General features: G+C 51.0%; 1 non-coding gene across 1 annotated transcript in view; it reads right to left on the bottom strand.

The window, feature by feature from the left end:
- Nucleotides 1-8,442: 8,442 nt before the first annotated feature.
- LOC149579059 (5.8S ribosomal RNA) overlaps nt 8,443-8,531 on the bottom strand; it is a 154-nt gene continuing 65 nt past the window's right edge. The window contains exon 1 of the ribosomal RNA XR_016357770.1: nt 8,443-8,531. This exon is cut by the window's right edge and continues 65 nt beyond it. This is a non-coding gene — a ribosomal RNA (5.8S ribosomal RNA).

Here is an 8,531-nt window from a genome sequence, read left to right as displayed (position 1 = left end):
GTACTTGGTGGGCCGACTTGATGAACGGACTTAAAGAGTTGGCTTGGCGGGGTGACTTGATGAAAGGACTTAAAGACTCGACTTGGTGGGGTGACTCGATGAACGAACTTAGAGGGTCGACTTTGCGGGGTGACTTGATGAATGGACCTAAAGAGTTGACTTGGTGAGAGTACTCGGTGTGGTGACCTGATGAACAGACTTAGAGAGTCGACTTAGTGAGAGTCCTTGGTGGGCCGACCTGGTTGGGTGACTTCGTGAACTAACTTAAAGAGTCAACTTGGTGGGAGTACTTGGTGGGGTGACTTGATGAACGGACTTCAAGGGTCAACTTGGTGAGGTGACTTGATGAACGGTCCTAAAGAGTTGACTTGGTGAGAGTACTTGGTGTGGTGACTTGATGAAAAGACTTAAAGAGTCGAATTGGTGAGAGTACTTGGTGGGGTGACTTGATGAACACACTTGAAGAGTCGACTTGGTGGGGTGAATTTATGAACGGACCTAAAGAGTTGACATGGTGAGAGTGCTTGGTGGGGTGACTTGATGAACATAGTTAAAGAGTCGACTTGGTGAGAGTAGTTGGTCGGGTGACTTGATGAACGCACTCGAAGAATCGACTTGGTTAGAGTACTTGGTGGGGTGACTTGATAAACGGACTTAAAGATTCGACTTGGTGGGCTGACCTGGCGGGGTGACTTGATGAACAGACTTAGAGAGTCGACTTTGTGAGAGTACTTGGTGACTTGGTGGGTCGACTTGGCCGGGTGACTTGATGAACAAACTTAAAGAGTCGACTTGGCGAGAGTACTCGGTGGGCTGACCTGGTCAGGTGACTTGATGAACGGACTTAAAGATTCGACTTGGTGGGCCGACCTGGCGGGGTGACTTGATGAACGGACTTAGAGAGTCGACTTGGTGGGTCGAACTAGCGGGGTGACTTGGTGAGAGTACTTGGTGGGCTGACCTGGCAGGCTGACTTGATGAACGAACTTAGAGAGTCGACTTTGTGAGAGTACTTGGTGGGTCAAACTGGCGGGGTGACTTGATGAACGAACTTAAAGAGTCGACCTGGTGAGAGAACTTGGTGGGCCGAGCTGGTGGGGTGAATTGATGAATGAACCTAAAGAGTCGACTCTGTGAGAGTACTTGGTGGGCCGACCTGGCGGGGTGAGTTGATGACCGAACTTAAAGGGTCGACTTGGTGAGAGTACTTGGTGGGCCGACCTAGCGGGGCGACTTGATGAACGAACTTAAAGAGTTGACTTGGTGAGAGTACTCAGTAGGGTGACCTGTTGAACAAACCTAAAGAGTCGACCTGGTGAGAGTACTTGGTGGGCCGACCTAGCGGGGTGACTTGGTGAGCAAACTTAAAGAGTCAACTTGGTGAGAGTAGTTGGTGGGCTGACCTGGCGGGGTGACTTGATGAACGAACTTAAAGAGTCAACCTGGTGGGCCGACTTGGCAGAGTGACTTCATGAACGAACTTAAAGAGTCCACTTGGTGGGCCGACCTAGCGGGGTGACTTGATGAACGAACTTAAAGAGTTGACTTGGTGAGAGTACTTGGTGAGGTGACTCGATGAAAGGACTTAAAGAGTCGACTTGGTGAGAGTACTTGGTGGCTCGACTTTATGAGCAGACTTAAAGAGTCCACTTGGTGAGAGTGGGCCTAACAGGGCGATGTGGTGAGTGGGCCTAACGGGGCTAGTTGGTGGGGTGACTTGCGAGCCGACGTGGTGAGGCGACTCGGCGAGTTGGTTCATTGAGATGACATGGTGAGCTGACTTGGCGAGTCGACCTGGCGAGCGAACTTAAAGAGTCAACTTGGTGAGGCAACCTGGCGAGCGGGCTCAAAGAGTCAACATGGTGAGGTGACTCATTGAGTCAACATGGTGAGGCAACTCATGGTGAGGAGCTATCCTTGAGGCGACTTGGTGGGCCTACTTGATTAGTCGACTTGGTGAGTCGACCTGACGAGCTAACACGGTGAGCGAGCTTAAAGAGGCGACGACTTGGTGGGGTAACTTGACAAGCCAACTTATCGAGGCGAGATGGTGAGTCGACTTGGTGAGCTGACTTGGTGAGCGCACTTAAAGAGTCAACTTCATGAGGTGACTCAGCGAGTTAGCCTGCTGATGCGACTTGGGCGCGCCGACCTAGCGAACGAACTTAAAGAGGCGACTTGGGCGGGCTGACTTGGTGAGCGAACTTAAAGAGTTGACTTGGCAACGTACTTGAGCAACCGACTTGGTGAGCTGACATGGTGAGTGGGCTTAGAGAAGCAACTCGGCGGGGCGAGTTGATGAACAGACTTAAAGGGTCAACTTGGCAGGGTGACTCGATGAACGGACCTAAAGAGTTGACTTGGTGAGAGTACTTGGCGGGGTGAACTGATGAACGGACCTAAAGAGTCGACTTGGTGGGAGTACTTGGTGGGCCAACTTGATGAACGGACTTATAGAGTCAACTTGGTGAGAGTAGTTGTTCTGGTGACTTGATGAACGGACTTAAAGAGTCGGCTTGGCGGGGTGACTTGATGAAAGGACTTAAAGAGTCGACTTGGTGGGGTGACTCGATGAACGAACTTAGAGGGTCGACTTTGCGGGGTGACTTGATGAATGGACCTAAAGAGTTGACTTGGTGAGAGTACTCGGTGGGGTGACCTGATGAACAGACTTAGAGAGTCGACTTGGTGAGAGTCCTTGGTGGGCTGACCTGGTTGGGTGACTTCGTGAACTGACTTAAAGAGTCGACTTGGTGGGAGTACTTGGTGGGGTGACTTGATGAACGGACTTCAAGGGTCGACTTGGCGAGGTGACTTGATGAACGGTCCTAAAGAGTTGACTTGGTGAGAGTACTTGGTGTGGTGACTTGATGAAAAGACTTAAAGAGTCGAATTGGTGAGAGTACTTGGTGGGGTGACTTGATGAATGCACTTGAAGGGTCAACTTGGTGGGGTGACTTTATGAACGGACCTAAAGAGTTGATGTGGTGAGAGTGCTTGGTGGGGTGACTTGATGAACATAGTTAAAGAGTCGACTTGGTGAGAGTAGTTGGTCGGGTGACTTGATGAACGCACTCGAATAATCGACTTGGTTAGAGTACTTGGTGGGGTGACTTGATGAACGAACTTAAAGATTCGACTTGGTGGGCCGACCTGGCGGGGCGACTTGATGAACGAACTTAGAGACTCGACTTGGTGAGATTACTTGGTGACTTGGTGGGCTGACTTGGCCGGGTGACTTGATGAACAAACTTAAAGAGTCGACTTGGCGAGAGTACTCGATGGGCTAACCTGGTCACGTGACTTGATGAACGGACTTAAAGATTTGACTTGGTGGGCTGACCTAGCGGGGTGACTTGATGAATGGACTTAGAGAGTCGACTTGGTGGGTCGAACTAGCGGGGTGACTTGGTGAGAGTACTTGGTGGGCTGACCTGGCAGGGTGACTTGATGAACGAACTTAGAGAGTCGACTTTGTGAGAGTACTTGGTGCGTCGAACTGGCAGGGTAACTTGATGAACGAACTTAAAGAGTCGACCTAGTGAGAGAACTTGGTGGGCCGAGCTGGCGGGGTGAATTGATGAACGAACCTAAAGAGTCGACTCTGTGAGAGTACTTGGTGGGCCGACCTGGCGGGGTGAGTTGATGACCGAACTTAAAGGGTCGACTTGGTTAGAGTACTTGGTGGGCCAACCTGGCAGGGTGACTTGATGAATGAACTTAAAGAGTCGACTTGGTGAGAGTACTCGGTGGGGTGACCTGATGAATAAACCTAAAGAGTCGACCATGTGAGAGTACTTGGTGGGCCGACCTGGCGGGGTGACTTGGTGAGCAAACTTAAAGAGTCGACTTGGTGAGAGTAGTTGGTGGGCTGACCTGGCGGGGTGACTTGATGAACGAACTTAAAGAGTCGACCTGGTGGGCCGACTTGGCAGAGTGACTTCATGAACGAACTTAAAGAGTCCACTTGGTGGGCCGACCTGGCGGGGTGACTTGATGAACGAACTTAAAGAGTCGACTTGGTGAGAGTAATTTGTGGGCTGATCTGGCGGGGTGACTTGATGAATGAACTTAAAGAGTCGACTTGGTGGGGTGACTTGATGAACGCACTTGAAGGGTCAACTTGGTGGGGTGACTCTATGAATGGACCTAAAGAGTTGACTTGGTGAGAGTACTTGGTGGCTCGACTTTATGAGCAGACTTAAAGAGTCCACTTGGTGAGAGTGGGCCTAACGGGGCGATGTGGTGAGTGGGCCTAACGGGGTGAGTTGGTGGGGCGACTTGGCGAGTGGTATTAGAGAGCCGACGTGGTGAGGCGACTCGGCGAGTTGGTTCATTGAGATGACATGGTGAGCTGACTTGGCGAGTCGACCTGGCGAGCGAACTTAAAGAGTCGACTTGGTGAGGCGACCTGGCGAGCGGGCTCAAAGAGTCAACATGGTGAGGTGACTCATTGAGTCAACATGGTGAGGTGACTCATGGTGAGGAGCTATCCTTGAGGCGACTTGGTGGGCCTACTTGATTAGTCGACTTGGTGAGCCGACCTGACGAGCTGACACGGTGAGCGGGCTTAAAGAGGCCACGACTTGGTGGGGTAACTCGGTAAGCCAACTTATCGAGGCCAGATGGTGAGTCGACTTGGTGAGCTGACTTGGTGAGCGCACTTAAAGAGTCAACTTCGTGAGGTTACTTGGCGAGTTAGCCCACTGATGCGACTTGGGCGGGCCGACCTGGTGAACGAACTTAAAGAGGCAACTTGGGTGGGCTGACCTAGTGAGCGAACTTAAAGAGTTGACTTGGCAACGTACTTGAACAACCAACTTGGTGAGTGGGCTTAGAAAAGCAACTCGATGGGGCGACTTGGCAAGCACACCTGCTGGGGCAAGGTGGTAAAACAACTAGGTGATTCGACTTGGTGAGCTGACTTAGGGAGCTGACTTGGTGAGCGAACTTAAGGGGTCAACTTGGTGAGGCAACCTGAATAGTCGACTCGGGGAGGTGACTTGGGGAGCCGACATGGTGAGTGGTCTTAAAGAAGAGGTGACCTGGTGGGGCAACCTGGTGAGGCGAGACGGTAAGTCATCTTGGTGAGCTGGCTTGACGAGCTATGAGTGGACTTAAAGAGTCAATTCTTGATTTGGCAAAGACCACATGGTTAGATGACTTGGTGAGCTGACCTGGCTAGCAAAATTGGCAAGCAAACTTATAGAATCAACTTGCTGTCCCCAACTAGGATCGCACGCCTGGGTCGACCCAACTTGGGTCACCCGACTAGGTCAACCCATCTCCATCGCCCCAGCCTCGGGTGACCCGATTGGGTCGCCAGAGTGGGTCGACGAGGGGAAAAAAAAAAAAACAAAAAAAATCATGGGAGGCCCTGTACAACGAAAAGCGCTAAATTTTGGGCATTACAAAAAAAAAAAAAAAACAAGTTACTCGCCTTTGGATCACGCACAAGTTTCAGTTCACGTATTGCCGAGCCGACTCGAGGCGTTACACCTAGCTAGCCAGATTCGAGGTAGGGTAGCCGAAATGATCCGATTTGAGAATTTTCTTTATAAAAAGAGATCATGATAGGCCTCGTAAGGCAAAAAAGAATGAAATTTTGGGAGTTCAAAAAAAAATGTTACCCGGTTTTGGATCGCGCACAGGGCTCAGGTCACGTAGCATCGAGGTGCCCTGGGTGACATGATTCGAGCGAAAAGTCGACAGTGGCATGAGTCGTGTAAAAACATTGGAGGCCACTAAGGCTCGAGGCGCTTCGAGTCGAGGTTGCCGAGGTGGGTCGGGTTGAAAACTTTGGGCGTTAACCAAAAAGAAAAAGTTAATCGCTTTTGGATCATGTACACGGCTCGGGGCACTTAGAATCAAGTCGAGCACGGTGAAATGAGTCGTGCGAAAAATTTGGAGACGACTCGAGTCGGGGCATCCGACTCTATTCAAGTTCAAAACTTTGGGACTTGAGCCACTCAGAATCAAGGCGAGTGCGATTACATGAGTCGAGCGAAAAAAAAATGGAGGCGGTTAAGGCTCGAGGCAATTCAAGTCGGGGTAGCTGAGTCGATTCGAAAACTTTGGCCGTTAGCCAGAAAAAGAGTTAATCGCTTTTGGATCACGTACATGACTTGGGGTGCATAGAATCAAGTCAAGCATGGTGACATGAGTGGTTCGAAAAAATTGCAGGTGATTAAGGCTCGAGGCGATTTGAGTTGGGGTTGCTGACACGATTCGGGTTGAAATCTTTGGGTGTTAACCAAAGAAGGAAGAAGTTAACCGCTTTTGGATCACGTACATGACTCGGGGCACCAAGTCGAGCACGATGACATGAGTCCTGCGAAAAAATTGGAGGTGGTTAAGGCTCAAGGCGATACGAGTCGGGGTCGTCGACACAATTTGGATTGAATACTTTGGGCGTTAACCCAAAAAAAGAGTTGACTGCCTTTGGATCACGCACATGACTCGGTGCACTTAGAATCATGTCGAGCACGGTGACATGAGTCGTGCAAAAAAATTGGAGGCGGTTAAGGCTCGACGCGATTCGAGTCAGGGTTCGGGTAATTGGGACGATTCGTGTCGGGGTTGCCCACACGGTTTGAGTTGAAAAATTTGGGCATTAACCCCCAAAAAAAAAAGGGTTGACCTCTTTTGGACCACGTACATGACTCGGCGCACTTAGAATCAAGTCGAGCACGGTGACATGACCCGCCTGGAATTTGCAGTCGGAAGATTTTTCTGCCCTCACGAAAATTTACAAACCCCACCCGCTCGAAATTTGGACTTGGAAGTTTTTTCCACCCTCGCGGAGTTTACAAACCCCACCCGCTCGGAATTTGGCACTTGGAAATTACGAAACCCTGCCTACCCGGAATTTGGACTTGGAAGATTTTTTCGCCCTCACAGAAATTGCAAACTCGACCCACATGGAAAACTTTTTCGCACTTGCGGAAATCACAAAACCCCACCCGCGGGGAATTCGGCACTCAAGAATTTTTTCGCCCTTCCAAAAATTGCAAACCCCACCAGCTCGGAATTTGGGACTTACAAAACCCCACTCGCCCAAAATTTGGCACTCGGGAGATTTTTCTGCCCTGGCAGAAATTTCTACAAAACCCCTCCCTCCCGCCCAGAATTTGGCACTCGAGAGATTTTTTCGCCCTGGCGAAAATTGCAAACCCCACCCACTGGGAATTTGGCACTTGGGAGATTTTTTCGCCCTCGTGGAAATTTTCACAAAGCCCCACCCACCCGGAATGTGGCACTTGGGAGATTTTTCCACCCCGGCAGAAATTGCAAAAAACCCCACCCGCCGTGAATTTGGCACTCGGGAGATTTCTTCGCCCTCGCAGAAATTTTCACAAAACCCCTCCCCCTCGAAATTTGGCACCTGGGAGAGTCTTCCCACCCTCACAAAAAATTGCAAACCCCACCCACCTGAAATTTGGCACTTGGAAGATTCTTCCCACACTCACACAAATTGCAAACCCCACCCGCCAGGAATTTGGCACCTGAGAGATTGTTACGTTACGAGCTCGCAAGAAAAAACCTTGCAATCCCCACCCCCACCCGGAATTTGGCACTTGGGAGATTTTCTCGCCCTCGCGCAAATTACAAACCCCACCCGCCTTAGAGTCAAAAAAGGTTTTATGAATCGAGGCGACAGAGGGCTGAATCTCAGTGGATCGTGGCAGCAAGGCCACTCTGCCACTTACAATACCCCGTCGCTTATTTAAGTTATCTGCAAAAGATTCTTCTCGCCGATCGCTTGAAATTAATATCCAAGGTTGCTCCAACGGGCTAGTGCATCGATCGGAGATGGCCAATGACATGGGCCCCTGGGAGTGCAAGAGCACCCCTACTGCGGGTCGCAATACTTGTTCGCTATCGGTCTCTCACCCGTATTTAGCCTTGGATGGAATTTACCACCCGATTAGGGCTGCATTCCCAAACAGCCCGACTCGCCGACAGCGTCTTGTGGTGCGATAGGGTCCGGGCCCAACGGGGCTCTCACCCTCTCCGGTGCCCCCTTCCAGGGGACTTGGGCCTGGTCCGTCGCTGAGGACACTTCTACAGACTATAATTCGACAGGCGCGGCCGTCGATTTTCATGCTGGGCTCTTCCCAGTTCGCTCGCCGTTACTAGGGGAATCCTGGTAAGTTTCTTTTCCTCCGCTTATTGATATGCTTAAACTCAGCGGGTACTCACGCCTGACTTGGGGACGTGGTAGAGATGCAGCAATGCCCGCACTGTGACGGGCCGCTGAGCCCAAAATAAAGTTCCTCGCGAGGAATCATTCGATCGGCACAAACCAATGCCGGCCTTTGCGAGCCACCGCTCGTCGCGATGGATCGACGGACCTCGTGCTCATTTCAGCTGACTGCGTGCCACTTGCGGACATAGACGACCATCTCTGCTCCTCGCTGGGGAGGGCAAAATTTTGTAGTGCGATGCCCAAGCAGACGTGCCCTTGGCCGAGGCCTCGGGCGCAACTTGCGTTCAAAGACTTGATGATTCATGGGATTCTGCAATTCACA

This window comes from Cupressus sempervirens, chromosome 1 (genome assembly GCF_028749045.1).
Source record: "Cupressus sempervirens isolate cs-2001-9-10 chromosome 1, ASM2874904v1, whole genome shotgun sequence".
NCBI classification, from domain to species: domain Eukaryota; kingdom Viridiplantae; phylum Streptophyta; class Pinopsida; order Cupressales; family Cupressaceae; genus Cupressus; species Cupressus sempervirens.
Note: the sequence above shows the minus strand (reverse complement) of the source record. Positions and strands in the feature narration are given on the sequence as shown.